The sequence below is a fragment of the Diceros bicornis genome, chromosome 36 (assembly GCF_020826845.1).
Source record: "Diceros bicornis minor isolate mBicDic1 chromosome 36, mDicBic1.mat.cur, whole genome shotgun sequence".
Taxonomy (NCBI): Eukaryota; Metazoa; Chordata; class Mammalia; order Perissodactyla; family Rhinocerotidae; genus Diceros; species Diceros bicornis.
The window spans coordinates 30,848,424-30,869,134 of NC_080775.1; the positions used below are offsets into that span (position 1 = coordinate 30,848,424).

Sequence of the window (20,711 nt, forward strand, 5' to 3'; positions counted from 1 at the left end):
AGGGCATCTGTTTGTCAGGTCCCACTCAAATGCAGAGATCTTTTTTGTAACCTGATATTTGAGTGTCATCAAGATACCCATGTGAGGAGGGTGGATCACCAGCAGACAAAGAGTGCCACCAAATTGCTGAGACTCCTTGTATCTCTTGGACCAGAGAGGGCAAAGGTTTAGCAATTGTCTACTCTCAAGTGAGACGTTATGCACCTTCCATATGATGCTCTGGAATTTCACTTGGGTTTCAGGTCCTTGTAACTTGTCTATATTTATGTGGGTTAATGGAGTGTCCAGTCCTTGTTTGTTGTTGCCCCTTTCTGGGTCCACGTGGATGATGTCATCAATAGAGTAGAAGGCTAGTGGTCCCTCTGGCAATGGGACTTTTTCCAGGTCATGACCTTGATGACCTTCTGTCAGATAGGGAATTTAATGAGTCTTGTAGAAGAACAGTAATAATGTATTGTAACCCATTCCTTATAAGGGTAAACTGATCCTGATCATCTTAGTGGACAGGGATGCTGAAAAGGGCATTTGTGATGTCAATTGCTGTATACCAAGTTCCTTCATCTTGGGAAATAGCCTCTGTGACAGTCACAGTGTCAGGTACTGCTGGTGTCAAGGGCTGCACTGTAGCATCGAACTGTCTATAATCAAGTGAGACTCCAGAAACCCAAAATCTTGTGCATAGGCCCGTTGGGGAACTTTGGCACAGCAATGAGGTCAGGTATTTTTTTCTCCCTCAGACAGTTGTTTTTGGGAGACAAAGGCACTAGATGCTGGTAGATGGGTAGGTACACAGCCTTCCACAGGTCCCACTGAAATGGCCTTAACTGCAGCAATTCCCTTCAAGGCAAGTGGGGGTTCACATAGACAGTGCATTTATACCAATAATGCATTCAGTAGCGGGCACCATAACAATGGAGGTTTGTGATGACCCAATGGTCCTACCATTAGTCGTCTGCCTAAGAGTCCTGTTGATGGTGGCCTCATACCCCAAACCAAAGAGATTATTTATTTCCCCTCATTCTGGTGTCATAGATTGTGTGGATCATAGACAGTTTGTACCAGTATCCAAAAGGCCCCAAAATGCAATTCTTCCTCATTTTCCCATTGAACTGTGTCTTTGGTATAGGGCCTTCTTTCCCTAGTGGTGACATGGAGCTCTTGGCCTGATCCATAGTCTTATTTATGTTGAAAAGCTGAGAGTTCTGGTTAAAAGTTGGCAGGGTTTTCCATTCATCTCAAGATTTACTGGGACAGGTAAAGGGGATGGCACTTATATTAATTATGGGACCGTCACCCTGTGGACTCTTGGGGGCTTCCTGTTGCATTCTCAATGGCACACTACCTAGTCATGAGCTCCTTGGTAGACAGCCTATCAGTCTTCTCACTTGAGAAAATATTGTTGAGTAACAAGACCCAGAAATCTCTTCAGGAAGACCATTTCCTGGTTTTTCCAGGAGTATGTGACTGATTAACATTTTTATGTCACTCTCTCTGATGGTCTGTCTTTGCTATTTTAGCAGTAGTTGTTTTTTTCCATGCCCAGAAATTTCTTAGTTATGATCCAAATTGTGTCACGGACCAATTTTCCTGACCTTACAGGAAGGTTTACTTGAGCTCAATAATCAACAGTAGTGGCATGAATGAACCTAGAAATCCGAGTCTGGTTAACAATCTTATCATTGATTCTTTTCACTCTTTCATTGTAGAACCAAGAAACCACCAGTGTGGTTTGCAGGGCTGCTATAGCCTCTGCGAGAGTGGTCCAAACATATATTTTAGCCATAGGGAACTCATCACAAATTAGCCAAACCTTTCAGAGCCTGAATAATACTTGGTTGAGGAAGGAGAGGGTCTTAGGTGTTTGCATCTCATTCGTCTTCTTTCCTTTACTTCCTTGAGCAAAGTGGCCCCTTTCAGGGCACTCTGAAGGAAGGATTCCATAGTTATGTACCTCACAAGGTGTCACTCTCCCTGGCTTCGTTTAACAAGATTATCTCCTTCATTGTGGAGGTGAACTACCCAAGTCTCTAAGGTCTTTCCAGACAGCCAAGAAAAGCAATCCTGAAGGGCTCTACATTCTTTTTTATTAAAGGACCGGTCTCTACAGCTAACTGCATCGTGGGTGTCCACTGGTGCCAGGAACCTGTGTAGAGTGAACAAGTGGTTGAGTACAACTCCATTCACAGGCTCTTGGATGACTTTTAATCTCATTACTGGAGGACCATAAGCAATAGCCTAGAAATTGCTTCCCTAGATTTCTCAGAGCTCCTCTGTTGAATTTCTAATTTGACCACTAGGCATTTTGGCCATGTAGATAGGAGCTAAAGAGAAGGGCCATTGATATCCTTCAGAACTAAAAAGCTTACATAAGCCATCTGCTAGTACTCTCTAAGACCAACTACATAGTCCATGGGGCATTCCCTAAGACCCATTGGCATGGCTGATGAAGTGCCCCATGGGACCTTCAAACTCCTGCAAATGATCTACAACCAGCCCCAAGGAGGCCCTATGGATTTCTCTATTGTCTCCCAAAAGTGCCCCCATGGAATCTTCAGGATTTTTGCTTTTTCAGAATGACATTGTGCTTAATTGACTACCCTGCTTACTATGCCAATTTGTCACTCTGTTCCCATGTGTCTATGTGGTTATATAAGACCACGAGCCAAATTCAATGTAACAGTTAAGCCTTTATTCACTTGCTGTGATTATATAAACAGAGGGTTAAACGAGAAAGGGCACTGGCTCCCCAACGTTCATTTCTTTCCGTGGAATGGCCCCAAGTAAGGGTCAGTTATATTAGTGCACACAGGGAAATCCTTTCACTTCTGTTTTATGGAACTGGGGACCCGGAAAAGGAGGTGGAAAGTCTAGGAGGAAAAAATGCCAAATACTGAGTTAGAATGGATAAATGTGTCTTTAAGGTCCCCTAATGAAGTAGTCTTGGCAGAGGTACTTGAACAGTGTTTCAGCTAGGGCCATTTACCTCTCATAAGTAGCTCTCTAAATGCAGGTGCCTAGGGTAGGAATGCAGATATATGGAAGAACATACATGTGCACATATACATGCATATACGCATACACAGACATATTTGGAAATCACAGGTTCTCACAGACACTTTCATTCCCGTCCATCCCCTCAGGGCTTCTTCTTGCCTTCCTCCATTTCATATGTGTTATATCCTTTCTTTCATAATGTAAGTCTTGATTTTGAACAACATCAATACATTTATTCATTTGCTCAATTCTATAATGCTTCTAAATTTGTTCCAGAATTATTTAGCACATAGTAGAAAAACTAACCTATTAAAAAAGGTTTTGTGATTTTATTTGTACCCCACTCTCTTGTTTAAGGCTGCAGGTATATGCAAATACAACCAGTTTTATTTATTTATTTATTTTTTAATTTTTTGTTTATTGCAGTAACATTGGTTTATAACATTGTATAAATTTCAGGTGTACATCATTATACTTCTATTTCTGCATAGATTACGTCATGTTCACCACCAAAATACTAATTACAACCCATCACCACACACATGTACCGAATTATCCCTTTCACCCTCCTCCCTCCCCCCTTCCCCTCTGGTAACCACCAATCCAATCTCTGTTTCTATGTGTTTGTTTATTGTTGTTATTATCTACTGCTTAATGAAGGAAATCATACGGTATTTGACCTTCTCCCTCTGACTTATTTCACTTTGCATTATACCCTCAATGTCCATCCATGTTGTCACAAATGCCCGGATTTCATTGTTTCTTATGGCTGAGTAGTATTCCATTGTGTATATATACCACATCTTCTTTATCCATTCGTCCCTTGATGGGCACTTAGGTTGCTTCCAAGTCTTGGCTATTGTGAATAACGCTGCAATGAACACAGGGGTGCATGTACCTTTACAAATTGGTGTTTTCAAATTCTTTGGATAAATACCCAGCAGTGGAATAGCTGGATCATATGGTAGTTCTATCCTTGATTTTTTGAGGAATCTCCATACTGTTTTCCATAGTGGCTGCACCAGTTTGCACTCCCACTAGCAGTGTATGAGAGTTCCCTTCTCTCCACATCCTCTCCAACATATGTTGTTTCCTGTCTTGTTAATTATAGCCATTCTGATGGGCGTGAGGTGATATCTCATTGTAGTTTTGATTTGCATTTCCCTGATAGTTAGTGATTTTGAACATCTTTTCATGTGTCTGTTGGCCATCTGTATATCTGCTTCGGAGAAATGTCTGTTCAGGTCTTTTGCCCCTTTTTTAATTGAGTTGGTAGGTTTTTTGTTGTTGAGATGCATGAGTTCTTTATATATTTTGGAGATTAAGCCCTTATCAGATGTATGGTTTGCAAATATCTTCTCCCAATTATTAGGTTGTCTTTTCGTTTTGTTGATGGTTTCCTTTGCTGTACAGAAGCTTTTTAGTTTGATGTAGTCCCATTTGTTTATTTTTTTCTATTGTTTCTCTTGCCCGGTCAGACATGGTGCTTGAAAAGATGGTGCTAAGACCGATGTCGAAGAGCGTACTGCCTATGTTTTCTTCTAGAAGTTTCCTAGTTTCAGGTCTTACATTCAAATCTTTAATCCATTTGGAGTTAATTTTTGTGTATGGTGTAAGGTAAGGGTCTACTTTCATTTTTTTTGCATGTGGCTATCCAGTTTTCCCAACACCACTTGTTGAAGAGACTTTCTTTTCCCCATTGTATGTTCTTGGCTCCTTTGTCAAAGATTAGCTGTCCATAGATGTGTGGGTTTATTTCGGCTTTCGATTCTATTCCATTGATCTGTGTGTCTGTTTTTGTGCCAGTACCATGCTGTTTTGGTTACTGTAGCTTTGTAGTATATTTTGAAATCAGGGAGTGTGATACTTCCAGCTTTGTTCTTTTTTCTCAGGATTCCTTTAGCTATTCGGAGTCTTTTGTTGTTCCATATAAATTTTAGGATTCTTTGTTCTATTTCTGTGAAAAATGTTGTTGGAACTTTGATAGGGATTGCATTGAATCTATAGATTGCTTTAGGAAGTATGGCCATCTTAACTATGTTAATTCTTCCAATCCAAGAGCACGGAATATCTTTCCATTTCTTTGTGTCTGCTTCAATTTCTTTCAGAAATGTTTTATAGTTTTCGGTGTACAGATCTTTCACTTCTTTGGTTGAGTTTATTCCTAGGTATTTTATTCTTTTTGTTGCAATTGTAAATGGGATTGTATTCTTAATTTCTCTTTCTGCTACTTCGTTGTTAGTGTACAGAAATGCAACTGATTTTTGTATGTTGATTTTGCATCCTGCAACTTTACCATATTCGATTATTACTTCTAAGAGTTTTCTGGTGGATTCTTTAGGGTTTTCTATATATAAAATCATGTCATCTGCAAATAGTGACAGTTTCACTTCTTCCTTTCCAATTTGGATCCCTTTTATTTCTTTCTCTTGCCTGATTGCTCTGGCTAGGACTTCCAGTACTATGTGAAATAGAAGTGGTGACAGTGGGCATCCTTGTCTGCTTCCTGTTCTTAGAGGGATGTCTTTCAGTTTTTCACCATTGAGGATGATATTAGCTGTGGGTTTCTCATATATGGTCTTTATTATGTTGAGGTACTTTCCTTCTATACCCATTTTATTCAGAGTTTTTATCATAAATGGATGCTGTATCTTGTCAAATGCTTTCTCTGCATCTATTGAGATGATCATGTGATTTTTATTCTTCATTTTATTAATGTGGTGTAATACGTTAATTGATTTGCGAATGTTAAACCATCCTTGCGTACCTGGAATAAATCCCACTTGATCATGGTGTATAATCTTTTTAACGTATTGTTGTATGCGATTTGCTAGTATTTTGTTGAGGGTTTTTGCATTGATGTTCATCAGTGATATTGGCCTGTAATTTTCTTTTTTTTGTGTTGTCCTTGTCTGGTTTTGGTATCAGGGTAATGTCAGCTTCGTAGAATGAGTTAGGGAGCTTCCCCTGCTCCTCAATTTTTTGAAAGAGTTTGAGAAGGATAGGTATTAAGTCTTCTTTGAATGTTTGGTAGAATTCACCAGGGAAGCCGTCCGGTCCTGGACTTTTATTTTTGGGGAGGTTTGTGATTACTGTTTCGATCTCCTCACTGGTGATTGGTCTATTCAAATTCTCTACTTCTTCTTGATCCAGTTTTGGAAGGTTGTATGATTCTAAGAATTTATCCATTTCTTCCAGATTGTCGAATTGGATGGCATATAGCTTTTCATAGTATTCTCTTATAATCTTTTGTATTTCTGAGGTGTCTGTTGTAACCTCTCCTCTTTCATTTCTGATTTTACTTATTTGTGCCTTCTCTCTTTTTTTCTTGGTGAGTCTAGCTAAAGGTTTGTCAATTTTGTTGATCTTTTCAAAGAACCAGCTCTTGGTTTTATTAATTTTTTCTATTGTTTTTTTGGTCTCTATTTCATTTATTTCTGCTCTGATTTTTATTATTTCCCTTCTACTGATTTGGGGCTTTGTTTGTTCTTCTTTTTCCACTTCCTTTAGGTACATTGTTAGATTGTTTATTTGAGATTTTTCTTGTTTGTTGAGATAGGCCTGTATTGCTATAAACTCCCCTCTTAGAACCGCTTTTGCTGTATCTCGTAAGTTCTGGCATGTCGTATTTTCATTTTCATTTGTCTCCAGGTATTTTTTGATTTCTTCGTTAACCCAGTCGTTGTTCAGTAGCATTTTGTTTAATCTCCACATATTTGTGGCTTTTCTGATTTTCTTCCTATAGTTGATTTCTAGTTTCATACCGTTGTGGTCAGAAAAGATGCTTGGTATTATTTCAATCTTCTTAAATTTATGGAGACTTGTTTTGTGGCCTAATATGTGATCAGTCCTGGAGAATGTTCCATGTGCATTTGAAAAGAACGTGTATTCTTCGGTTTTTGGATGGAATGCTCTGTATATATCTACTAGGTCCGTCTGTTCTAGTGTGTCGTTTAAGGCCAATGTTTCCTTATTGATCTTCTGTTTGGATGATCTATCCGTTGGTGTAAGTGGAGTGTTAAAGTCCCCTACTATTATTGTGTTACTGTCTATTTCTGTTTTTATGTCTGTTAATAATTGCTTTATATATTTAGGTGCACCTACATTGGGTGCGTAGATATTTACAAGTGTTATATCCTCTTGTTGGATTGTTCCCTTGATCATTATGTAATGCCCTTCTTTGTCTCTTTTTACAGTTTTTGTTTTAAAGTCTATTTTGTCTGATATGAGTACTACTACCCCAGCTTTCTTTTCATTGCCATTTGCGTGGAGTATCTTTTTCCATCCCTTCACTTTCAGTTTGTGAGTGTCTTTAGGTCTGAAATGTGTCTCTTGTATGCAGCATATATATGGGTCTTGTTTTTTAATCCGATCAGCCACCCTATGCCTTTTAATTGGAGCATTTAGTCCATTGACGTTTAAAGTAGCTATTGATAAGTATGTACTTACTGCCATTTTTTAACTTTTTTTTTTTTCTCAGTGTTTTAGTAGTCCTTCTCTGTTCCTTTCTTCTTCTATACAGAATTGATGGTCACTTTAGTTCGACCTCTGTCTGAAAGCTGTACTCTTTAACTCCCCTCCTCCCTCATGTTTTTGATATCATATCTAACCTCTTTTTTGTGCATTTGTATCCATTATGTTCTTATCATGGAAATAGATAATTTTTCCTATTTGTGGTCTTCTCTTTTCCCCTTAAATCAGTCCCTTTAACATTTCTTGTAGCACTGGTTTCTTGGTGACAAACTCCTTTAATTTTTGCTTGTCTGGGAAATTTTTGATCTCTCCTTCCATTTTGAATGATAACCTTGCTGGGTAGAGTATTCTTGGCTATAAGTTTTTTCCTTTTAGCACTTTAAATATATTGTGCCACTCTCTTCTAACCTGTAAGGTTTCTGCTGAGAAGTCAGCTGATAGCCTTATGAGGTTTCCTTTGTATGTAACTTGACATTCTCTTGTGGCTTTTAGGATTCTCTCTTTATCTTTAATTCTGGACATTTTGATTATGATGTGTCTTGGTGTGGGCCCCTTTGGGTTTATCTTGTTTGGGGCTCTCTGTGCTTCCTGTACCTGGATGTCTGTTTCCTTCCTTAGGTTAGGGAAGTTTTCATCTATTATTTCTTGAAATAGATTCTCTGCCCCCTTGTCTCGCTCTACTCCTTCCGGGACACCTATAACACGGATGTTAGTGCGCTTGATGTTGTCCCAGAGGTCCCTTAGACTGTCCTCACTCTTTTTAATTCTTTTCTCTTTTACCTGTTCACCTTGGGTAATTTCTTCTAGTCTTTCATCCAGCTCACAGATCCGTTCTTCTGTATCCTCTACTCTGCTTTTGAGTCCCTCTAATGAATTTTTCATTTCCGTTATTGTATTCTTCATTTCTCGTTGGTTCTTTTTTATGTCTTCCATTTCTTTGTTGACATTCTCACTGAGTTCATCTATTCTTCTCCGGAGATCAGTGAGCATCCTTAACACTCTTTGTTTGAACTCTCTGTCGGGTAAGTTGCTCATTTCTGTTTCACTTAGTTTCTTTTCTGGGGTTTTGTCCTGTTCCCTTACTTGGAATGTATTCTTTTGCCTCCTCATTTTGCCTCTTTCCCTGTGCTTGTGTCTATGTATTAGGTAGGTCAGCTACGTCTCCTGCTCTTGGATAGGTGACCTTATGTAAGTGATGCCTTAGGAGGTCTGCTGTGTGCTTCCCTCAGTTCTCAATGTTCCAGGGGTGACTCCTATGTGGGCTACGTGTGTCCTTCTGTTGTGGCCTGTTTGCTCTCCCTGTAGGTGCCCAGGGAGGCCGAGTTATGCTCCTGGCCAGCTGTTGTAATGCTCAGCTGCTTGTAGTGGTTGTGGGCCCTTCAGTCTCTTTATCAGGTGTGGGGAGCCCCAGCACAGTTGGCTGCAAGTTCTAATACCACATTTGTGTTGCAGTATTTCTTTCAAGTGAGTAGGCCCCCAGCGTGGCAGGTTGTTAGGCTCAGGGCCTTACAATTGCTGTAAGCCTCTAGACTATTAGGTCTCTTGTCAGCTCTCTGAGGATTGCAGCTGGGTGGGGCTGGCCTCAGGCACAGGAGCACCCAATTGTTTCAGGCTTGGAAGGTGGGGCAAACCCCCTATGTGGGTCTTTGAGAAGCACAAGTCTTCTGCAGTTGACAAGCCCTGCCGCCCACAGGTCCACACACACAGTCAACACAGACCTGCCCTGTGTGCACGCCCCGACCTCCTGAAGCAGACCCAGTCTCTCCACCGCGGGAGCCCCACACAGTCTGCCACCGCCCCACACTCTCCACCCACTCCTTGTGCACACGCTGCCCCGCTAAAGTCAGCTCAATTGCCAGGCTGCAGAGAATACAGTCACCAATCTATGCAGGCCCACAAGTTGCCTGAGGGCTTGTTGTTGGGTGGGGCCAGTCTCTAGGGTGGGCTGCCTGCACTGGCTGATCTGGATTAAATTGATGCTCTAGCGGGTGGGCCAGACCTGGGCTAGCAGGCCTCAGGGAGAACTCCAATGGCGTCTGTGTCAGCACGCCCACACCAGGCCACAACAATGGCCGCCGCCAATGTCCCAGTCCCTGGAGAGGTCTCACCTCTCACCGAGATGCACTCAGGGCCTATTAGGTGAGTCTCTTTTCACCACAGCACTGTGCACCTTTCTTTCTGGTGATTTTAGGATGCTTTCTGAAATGATTGAGTTTGCGCGCGGGCCCTTTAAGAGCCGGTTTTAGTTTCTTTGTGAACCGGGTTTTCTGGGAGTACTCCCCAGTGTTTTAGTAGCAGGCACAGTCAGATATTATGCCGCTGGTCTCGATTGTGCTGGGTCCACAAAATGCCCACAGCAGGGCTGCTCCCTGGCTCAGGGCCCCATGCCTCCAGGGAGGGCTGCAGACCTGTGGGCTGCTCCCCGGCGGCCATGAGGCGCTGCGGCTTGTGAAGGTGGCATTTTTCCTCTCCAGAAGGGAGTCTCTGCCTCTTCCACCTCAATTAGGATTGTCCTTTGTTGCAGGAGTTCCTCTTATCCAGTTTTCAGTTCTGTCTCAGGGGTAATTTTTCCACAAGTAGTTGTAAATTGGCTGTGTCCACGGGAGGAGGTGAGTTTCGAGTCTGCTTACGCCGCCATCTGAAGTTCCAAATACCAGCAGTTTTAAATGGCCCCAAAATGCAAATCTCCGCCATGTCTCTATTAAACTCTGACCTTAGCATAGGTCCTCAGGTCCCCTCCTGGCCAAACCACTAAAATTGTTTATTTTCGAAAGCCCAGAAGTCTGGTTCTAGGCAGGTTCTCTGATTCATCTCAAGATTCACTGGGAGGTGTGAAGAGAAAAGCCTTTGTGTTAGACATAGGTGTTGTCACCATCTGACTCTAGTAGGGCTGTCTTTTGGGTCTCTCATGGACTGCCACCTGGCCAGGAGATCATTGGTGGAGAGTCCATAAATCTACATCTTGAGACTCATTGTTGAGTAACTAGACCCAGAAATGTGTTTGGAAAAGCCCTTAACCAGGTTATTCAGAAGTGGATGCCCATTTACCATTTTTAGGTCGTTTTTTCTGCTTGTCAAACTTTGCTATCTAGCAGTAGCCACTTTTTCATGTCCAGAAATTTGTCAGTTAAGATCTGGATTGTGTGATAGACCAATTGATCTGACCTTGTGAGGAGGTTTAGTTGAAGTAGATGCTAGCAAGTGTGACATGTACGAGCCTAGTAATCTGAGTCTGGTTAACAATCTCATCATCCACTGTTCTCACTCCTCTTTGTTGAACCGAGGGATCATCAGGATGGCTCACCCTGCACTTTGCAGATAGCTGTAGGTGTGGTCCAAACAGGTTTATTTTTAAAGACAATTTTTTCAGAGAAGTTTTAGGATCACAGCAAAATTGAGAGGAATGTACAAAGATTTCCCATATACTTCCTGCCCCTACACATGCATAGTCTTCCCCATTATCAACATTACTCACTAGAGTGGTACATTTGTTATAATTGATGAATGTACAGTGACACATCATAATCACTCAAGTCCATGATTTATATTAGAGTTCACCAGACAAGTTTTTCAGTGACAGAAGACTCATCACAAGTGGACCGCACCACTTAGAAACCAAATATTAGCCAGCTGAAGAAGAAAATCTCAGGTGTTCATATCCTTTTTTCTTCCTGACCCCCTTCACCATCCTCCTTGGACAAAGGAGTCACTGTGAGGGAACTCAGAATGAGAGGGTCTGTCATGACACACCCAACAAGGTACCACTGTCTCTCACTAAGTTTAACAATATTACCTCCTTTATGGGCAAGGAACTGCTCCAGTCTGTAAGATCTCCTCAGATGTTGAGCAAAACAATCCTGAGGGCTCTACATTTTTTTCATTAAACATGAGTTTCAAAAACCCAGTGTGTCATAGCCTGTCTGTTGTGCTACGAACATGCTTAGAGCTAACAATTGTCATTCAGTAGAACTCAGCAAGAAGGGTCTACATGACTTTTTATGACCAACTACTTTATTTCTAATTTATCTTTCCTGTGTTTCATTTTGTAAAGATAACTATCTCTCTATTTTTCTTCTTACGTCCCCTTTTTTCTTTCCCCAAAGATAGCATACTAGATATTCTATCTTGCAGGGGTTTTTTTTTCCCTCTTAACATTATCTCCTAGAAATGTCTCCAAGTCACTTTATCAGGCTTTTTTTCATTGCTTTTACATTAGTATGAAGAACAGTTTGTACCACAGTGCATACCATAGTTGGTATTACCATAATTTATAGTATGTGTCATAGTTGATTCAATCAATCTTCTATGCTTGTACATTTAGGTAGTGTTTAGTACTTTGCAATTAAAAATATGCTGTAATGAATAACATTGTGAATATGCATTTTAATTGATCAATTTTTAAGTTGTTTTTCTTTTAAATTGTGATATACAACACATGTTTGAAAGTTACCACGTGAACAATTTTTAAGTGTACAGTGCGGTAGTGTTAAGTATATTCACATCATTATGCAACAGATCTCCAGAAGTATGTCATCCTGCAAGACTAAAACTCTATACCCATTAAACAGCTGCCTGGTTCCCCGTCCCCCCATCTCTGGCAACCACCATTCTACTTTCTATTTATATGAAATTTCTATATAATGTTCTCAAAGTTTATCCATGTAGCAGCATGTGACAAAATTTCTTGTCTTGTTAAGGCTGAGTAATATTCCATTATATGTATTTACTACATTGTTTTAATCTAATCATCTGTCTATGGACATGGGCTGCTTCCACCTCTTGGCTCTTGTGAATAATGTAACTGTGAAAACGGGTGTACAAATATCTCTTCTAGATCCTACTTTAAATTATTTTGGATATATATACCCAGAAGTGGGATTCCTAGGTCATATGGTAATTCTATTTTAATTTTTTGAGGAATTTTTTGCCATACTGTTTTCCTATTGGCTACACTATTTTACATTCCGACCACAAGCAGTGGCAAGGGTTCCAATTTCTCCACATCCTTGCCAACACTTGTTATTTTGTTTTTTTTAAATAGTAGCTATCATAATTGGTGTGAGATGATATCTCATTGTGGTTTTGATTTGCATTACCCTAATGATTAGTGATATTGAGCAACTTCTCGTATGCTTGTTGGCCATTTGTATATATTCTTCGGACACATGTTATTCAAATCCATTGCCCGCTTTGTAGTTGAGTTATTTGTTTTCTTTTGTGGAGATGTAGGAGTTCTTTATATATTTTTGATATTATCCCCTCACCAGATATATGATTTGCAAACATTTTTCCCATTCCGTAGGTTGCCTTTTCACTCTGTTGATTGTGTTCTTTGACGCACATAAGTTTTTAAGTTTGATGTAGTCCTGTTTATCTGTTTTTGCTTTTGTTGTCTGTGCTTTAGGTTTCATATCCGTGAAATCGTTGCCAAATCCAATGTCATAAAGTTTTTCCATATATTATCTTCTAGGAATTTAATAGGTTTTGTCTTCAATCTATCTTGAATTAATTTTTGTGTATGGTGTAAGGTAAGCATCCAACTTCATTGTTTTGTATGTAGACATTAGTTTATTCAATTATTTCCTGGAGAGACTGTCCTTTCCCCCATTTAATGGTCTTGACACCCTTATTAAAGGTCACTGACCATGTAAATAGACCATAGGTCTATTTCTGGGCTCTCTATTCCATTGGTTTATATGTCTGTCTTTATGCCATTACCACCCTATTTTGATTACTTTTCCTTTGTAATAAGTTTTGAAATTAGGAAATGTTAGACCTCTAACTTTGTTATTCTTTTTCAAGATCCTTTGACTATGTGAGATTTCTTGAGATTCTGTAATTTTAGGATAGATTTTTCTATTTCTATTTCTGCAAAAAAAGCCACTTGGATTTTTACAGGGATTACAGTGAATCTGAAGATTTCTTTGGGTAGTACTGATGTCTTAACAATATTAAGTTTTCCAATCCATGAACATGGTATGTCTTTCCATTTATTTGTGTTTTCTTTAATTTCAGCAATGTTTTGTAGTTTTCAGTTTACACATCTTTTGTATCTTTGGTTAAATTTATTCCTATGTATTTCATTATTTTTCATGAAATTGTTTTCTTAGTTTCCTTTTTGTATTGTACACTGATGGTATATAGACATGTAACTGATTTTTGTATGTTGATTTTGTATCCTGAAACTTTGCTGAATTCATTTATTAATTTTAATAGGTCTTTTTTATGTGAATCTTTAGGATTTTCTACATATAAGATCATGTTATCTATGAATAGACAGAATTTTACTTCTTTGTTTCCAATTTTGGTATCTGTTATCTCTTTTTCTGCCCAATTGTTATGATTAGAACTTCTAGTACTATGCTGAATAGAAGTGGCAAGAGTGGGCATCCGTAGCTTGTTTCTGATCTCAGAAGAAAAGTTTTTACCATTGAGTATGATGTTAGCTGTGGGCTTTGCATATATGGTATTTATTATATTGAGATATGTTCTTTTAGTCTTAGTTTATTGAGTCTTTTTTGGTTTTTGTTTTTTTGCTGAGGAAGATTCACCCTAAACTAACATCTGTTGCCAATCCTCCTGTTTTTTTGCTTGAGGAAGATTAGCCCTGAGCTAACATCCATGCTAATCTTCCTCCATTTTGTATGTGGGTCACCACCACAGCATCGTTGATGAGTGGTGTAGGTCCACCCCAGAATCTGAACCCACAAACCTGGGCCCTTGAAGTGGAGCATGCAGAATTCAACCACTACATAATGAGGTGGACCCCCATTGAGTGTTTTTTTAAATCATGAATGGTTATTGAATTTTTTCAAATGCTTTTTCTGCATGAATTGAGATGGTCATGTGTTTTTTTTTTCCTTCATGCTGTTAATGTGGTGTCTCACATTAATTGATTTCCGTTTATCAAATCATCCTTGCATTCCAGGAATAAATCCTACTTGGTTGTGGTGTTTAATCGTTTTAGTGAACTCTTGACTTCTGTTTGCTAGCATATTGTTGAGGAGGTTTGCATCTATATTCAATAGGGATACTTGCCTGCAGTTTTCTTTTCATGTAGCACCTTTGTCTGACTTTGGTATCAGGGTAATGCTGCCCTCATAGAATACATTTGGAAGTATTCTCTCCCATTCAACTTTTTGGATGAGTTTGAGGAGGATTGGTATTAATTTTTCTTTAAATGTTTGGTAGAATTCTTCAGTGAAGCTATTTGGTCTTGCACTTTTATCTGTTGGAAGGTTTTTATTACTGATTTAATCTCTTTGCTAGTTGTTGTTCTTTCAGATTTCCTGTCTATTCATGATTCAGTTGGTAGGTTGTATATTGCTAAGAATTCATCCATTTTTTCTAGGTAATCCAATTAGTTGGCGCACAATTGTTCATAATGTTCTCTTATAATCCTTTTTATTCCTGTCATTGGCTGTAATACCCCTTTTTTCATTTTTTATTTAATTATATGAGTCTTTTTCCTTTTTTCTTAGCTAATTTAGCTAAATGTTTTCGATTTTGTTGATCATTTCAAAGGACTGACTCCTGGTTTCATTGATTTTCTTTATTTTTCTGTTTTCTATTTCATTTATCTCTGCTCTAATATTTATTATTTCCTTCTTTCTGCTAGCTTTGGGTAGTTTTTTCTTCTTTTTCTAGTTCCTTGAGGTGTAAACTTAGGTTGTTTATTTGGGATCTTTCTTCCTTTTTAATGTAAGTATTCACAGCTATGAATGTCCCTCTTAGCACTGCTTTCATTGCATTGCATAAGTTTTGGTATGTTGGTTTTCATTTTCATTTGTCTCAAGATATTTTCTAATGTCCATTGTAATTTCTGTTTTGATCCATTGTTTTGTTTGAAAATGTATTTCTCAATTTCCTGTATATTTGTAAATTTTCCAGTGTTTCTGGTGCTATTGATTTCTAGTTTCTTTTCATTGTGATTAGAAAAGTTACTTTGCATGGTATCCATCTTTTAAATTTTATTAAGACTTATTCTGTGGCCAACATGTAGTCTACCCTGAAGAATGTTCCATGTGCACTTGAGAAAAATATGTATTCTGCTGTTGTTAAGTGGAGTTTTCTGTGTATATCTGTAATGTCCAATTGGTCTACAGTGTTGTTCAAGTCCTCTGATTTCTTTATTGATCTTCTTTCTGGTTGTTCTTTTCATTATTGAAAGCAGGGTGTGGAAGTCACCTACAATTGTTGCTTTATTCTCTATTTTTCCATTCAATTTGGTTAATATTTCCTTCATATATATTTAGGAGTTCTCATGTTTGGGGCATATTTATTTATGGTTGTTAAATATTCCTGGATAATTGACCTTTTTATTATTATATAATGTCTTACTTTGTCTCTTGTAACAGTTTTTGACTTAAAGTCTCTTTTGTCTGATATTAGTATGGCTACCTCTGCTCTCTTTTGGTTACCATTTGCATGAAATATCTGTTTCCATCCTTTCACTTTCAATCTATATGTGTCCTTAGATCTAAAGTGAGTTTCTTGTACACAGCATATAGGTGGGTCTTGTTTTTCATACATTCAGCTACTTTGTGTCTTTTTATTTGGAAGTTTAATCCATTTACACTGGTAAGTTGTGTGTTTCTAAGAATTCATACATTTCTACTAGGTTATTCAATTAGTTGGCATACAATTGGACAGGGAGGGACTGACTATTGCCATTTTGTTAATTGTTTTCTGTATATCTTGTATGTTTTTTCCTCCTCATTTTGTCTTACTCTCTTCCTTTGTCTTTCTTTGATTTTTTTTGTAGTGACACGCTTTGATTCCCTTCTCATTTTCTTTTGTGTATTTTATTAGTCTGCTCAGGATGCCATAACTGAACACCATAGACAGGGCCACTTAAAAACCAGAAATTTATTTCTTACAGTTCTGGAGGTAGGAAGTCAAAGATCAAGTTGCTGGTAAGGTAGATTTTACTCTGAGACCTCTTATCTTAGCTCATGGGTATCCACCATCTACTGTGTGCCCACATAACCTCTTCTTTGTGCACGCATTGGAGAGAGAGAGAAAAGAGAAAGAGAGAGTGAGAGCAAGAGAGAGCTCTCTGGTGTCTGTTCTTATTAGGACACTAATCCTATGAGATCAGGGTTCCACCCTTATGCTGTCATTTAACCTTAATTACTTCCTTGAGCCCTATATCCAAAACCATCACACTGGGGAGTTAGAGCTTCAACATGAATTTGGGGGGATACAAACATTCATTCCATAACATGTATATTCTATAAATGTTTTCTTTGTGGTTACCATGGAGATTACATTAAACTTCTTAAAGTTAGTAACAATTTATTTTAAACTGATAACAACTAACTTTAATCAAATACATACTTCAATCACAAAACTGTACTCCTTTAAAGATCTTCCCCCTCTATTTATTTATTGATGTCAAAAATTACATCTTTATATATTGTGTACCCATTAACGTAGACTTATAGTTATTTTTATGCTTTTTTCCTCTAAATTCTAAGAATTAAAAGTAAAAATTTCAAGAATACAGGTTTCTAAATTTGTCCATATGTTTACCTTAATCAAAAACTTTGTATTATCACATAGCTTCATAAGGCTGTCTAATGTCCTTTTCATTTAAACTTGAAAGATTTCCTTTAGCATTTCTGGTAGGATAGGTCTAGTGGTATGAACTCTCTCAACTTTTGTTTATCTAGGATAGTCTTAATTTCTCCTTCATTTTTGAAGGACAGTTTTGCCGAATATATCATGCTTGGTTGACAGTTTGTTCTTTTGGCACTTTGAGTATATCATCCCACTGTCTTCTGGCCTGCAAGGTTTCTGCTGAGAAATCTGCTGATATAAAGCCTTTCTTGTATGTAACAAGTTGCTTTTTTCTTGCTGCTTTTAAAATTTTCTCTTTGTCTTTTAACAGTTTGGCTATAATATGTTTCATTGTTGGTCTGGTCTCTTTGGGTTTTTTCTAGTTGGAGTTCATTCAGCTTGTTGAATTAATACATTCATTTCTTTTTTTCAAATTTGGGAAGTTTTTGTCATTATTTCTTCAAATAATCTCTCTGCTCCCTTTTCTCTCTTCCTTTTTGGGACTTGCATAATGTGTATCTTAGTCCACTTGATAGTGCCCCAAAATCCTTTATGATCTCTTCACTTTTCTTAATTCTTTTTGCTCCTCAGACTCCATGATTTCAAATGACCTGTGTTCCAGTTTGCTGATTTTTTTCTGCCTGATCAAGTATTCTATTGAACCCCTCTCCTGAATTTTTCAATTCAGTGATTGTATTGCTCCACTCCAGAATTTTGTCTTTTTTTAATATTTTTCATATCTTTGTTAATATTTTAGTTTTGTTCATGCATCATTTTCCTGATTTCATTTAGTTTATCTGTGTTCTCTTTCAGTTCATTGAAAACCTTTAAGACAGTAGTTAAAATTCTTTGTCAGTTAATTCAAAGACCTGTGGTTTTTTAGGGTTGGTTTCTGGAGCTTTATTTTGTTCCTTTGATTGGGGCATGTTTCCCTGTTTATTTGTGTCCCTTGTCATCTTTTGTTGAGATCTAATTTGAAAGCACAGCCACCTCTCTCAGTCTTTACAAACTGGCTTTGTGCAGGGAAATACCTTGACTAATCAACCTAGCATAGAGGTTCTGAGATGTCTCAAACCTTCTCTGGGGATGTGTCTTCTCTGGGCTTGTGTGTACTCTTTTATTCCAGTATCTATGGCTGCTTTCAACTATCCTAATTTCCCTAAGAGGCTCTCCTCTGTTTCTTCTCAGGAACTTTTGGTTTTTGTTTCTATTGTATTCCTCTGCCTATAATCTCTTGCTCCTCCATAATTTGGAGAACTTCATACTCCCCGCAGCTCTAATGTGCCATAGCACTTGACTTCAGCAGCCTGCAACCTGGTATCCAACTATGCAGCTGTTCTCATCAGTTTTCCGAGTCAGGCAAGACAGAAAACAGTCATTCAGACAGCTCCCAGACATGCCAGAAAGTTGGATACAAGTTCCATTCCTTTCTTTTCATTCTGGGGGAGAAGCTGGAAATTGAGAAACTTCCTTGTGATTGTGGAACACTGCACCAGAGAGGTGGTGGGGCTAAGGTGAGCAAAATGCCATGACTTTTCCTACCTTTTTTGGTGCAGTTTTTTCTTGGTAAGTAATTCACTTGGGTGATGCAGCTTTTTAACTGGTTTCTAGAGTTCTCTTAAAGGTATTTTGGTCTGTATATTGTTGTTAACTCATTGTCTCCATGGGGGAATGAGGGCCTGGAGCTCCCTAGTCCTCCATCTTGCTGATGTCTTATCCTATGATTAATTTTAACTTAAGTATAAAAAGCATAGGAAAAATAGTAATATAAAGCACATTTGATGCCTAGGATTATTGATGAAATATTGAGACAGTTTCAACATGTACCCATTAAAATTCTTGTTTTCATATGAGATCTGGCATTATGGTAATTTGCTTATAACTTTATAAAAATGAGAAGAAATTCTGTTGTACACTTGTTACAAATTTGAAAATTAGGGGTTTCACAATAGATATGCTTTTCTATTTATTCAACCAAATGCTTCTCTTTATGTAGCTCAGGATGAAGTGCCAGATGAAAATCTTATGCTTGAGCATAAAGACTCAATATCAAAAACAGAAATGAAAGTAAAGAATCGAAGAACATCCAAAGGGGAAAGACACATTAGTAAGTATCATCATTACAGATAACTTTAAATTATTTTAATTAAACTCAGTAGAAGATATTTTTTCTTTGGTTCATGAATATGTATTTCAGGTTATATTTATGAAACATTTATAGTTTCTTTGACCTTAGTCCTAAATACCCTAAGATAGTTAGAGAACAAAAGTCAAAGTGTTCATAATTTACATTGGTATTTCTGGTTGTAATATTATTTCACAGCCATAGGTCATACACTCAGACACCAAGGCCCGGTTATAGGCCAATAATCTTCTTGCAGAGGATGCATATCTTTCAGCAGACTCTGGCAGATTATAGGCCCAAAGCCCCAATAGATGTCTTTGACCTGTGTGGCCTTCTGCCACAAATCTAATTGGTGAAGAGAGATGTTGCTGAGAACTGGAACTCAAACAGCAAATGGAGATCAGAGGGGCCTAGAGGAAGGGCAGCCTTGAGAGGCCTGCTTGAGGGCCTCAAGTGCATTCTCGTGGCTGTGGCCTCACTGTAAGGAGTGGCTTTTGAGGTAACATAATAGATGGATGCCATCAAGAACCCCACGTGGGGAATATGAGAGTGCAAGTAGCCAAACAGTCCCACCAATAGCTGGGCCTCCTTTTCATTTTTTTGAAGCAGAGTGGGCCAAAGCTTGGCAGTCTTCTCTGGAATGAGCTATTATGCCCCTTACAGATCACACCCAAGAATTTCAAGTAGGTACTGACTAACTGTGCCTTGTCTGTAATAATGGTCCAGCCATGTTGCGACATATGGGTCAATAGGATAGGATATCTAGTTCTTGTTAAATGATGCCCTTGCCTGGGCCCACTTGGATGATATCATCAATAGAGTGGAAGGCTAGTGCTCGCTCAAGGTGCAGGCTGTTTCATTGATGACAGATAGTTGGAGAATTTATGTAGCCTTGTGGAAGGACATTAGTGATGCCTTGCAATCCATTCCACATATTGCAAACTGATCCTTGTCATTCGTGTGGGCAGAGATGATGCGTAGAGTATTGCATCGTCTATTACAGAATACCAAATTCCCTCAATATGGACAGTAGCTTCCATGATTGTCACAATATCAGTTACAACTAGTACCTTAGTACTGCGTCACCAAGCTGCCTATAGTCACTGAAGTCTCTACACACGCAAGGATTTATGCCCAGGTCCATTGAGTTATTGAATGGAGAAATAGTCTCAGGAAGAATTTTCACTTCATTAAACTCATCAATATGGGCAGTTATTTCTTTTTCTTCCCCAGACAGTTGTTTTTGAGAAACAAGGCACTAGATGCTGGTAGTTGGGTAGTTTCACAGTCTTCCACCTGCCTTGCTAAAGTGGCAATTTCCATCAGGGTTTAGGGGTGAATGCGAGGAGGGGTTCATGTAGACAATATATCTATACCAATAGTATGTTCAGTAGTGGAGGCCGTAACAATGGAGTTTTGAAGTGACCTGAGTGGACACACCATTGTGGGGTGTGGATAAGGTTCCCATTGGTTGTGGCTTTGGACCTCAAACCAAAGAGCATTATCAGTTTCCCTCTTATCCTGATGTCTGGGGTTGTGGAGATCACAGTCATCTATG

The 20,711-nt window shown here is 38.6% G+C and overlaps 1 protein-coding gene across 1 annotated transcript in view; it reads left to right on the top strand.

Moving 5' to 3' along the window:
- Nucleotides 1-20,711, top strand: part of CCDC7 (coiled-coil domain containing 7) — a 403,315-nt gene that overhangs the window by 245,860 nt on the left and 136,744 nt on the right.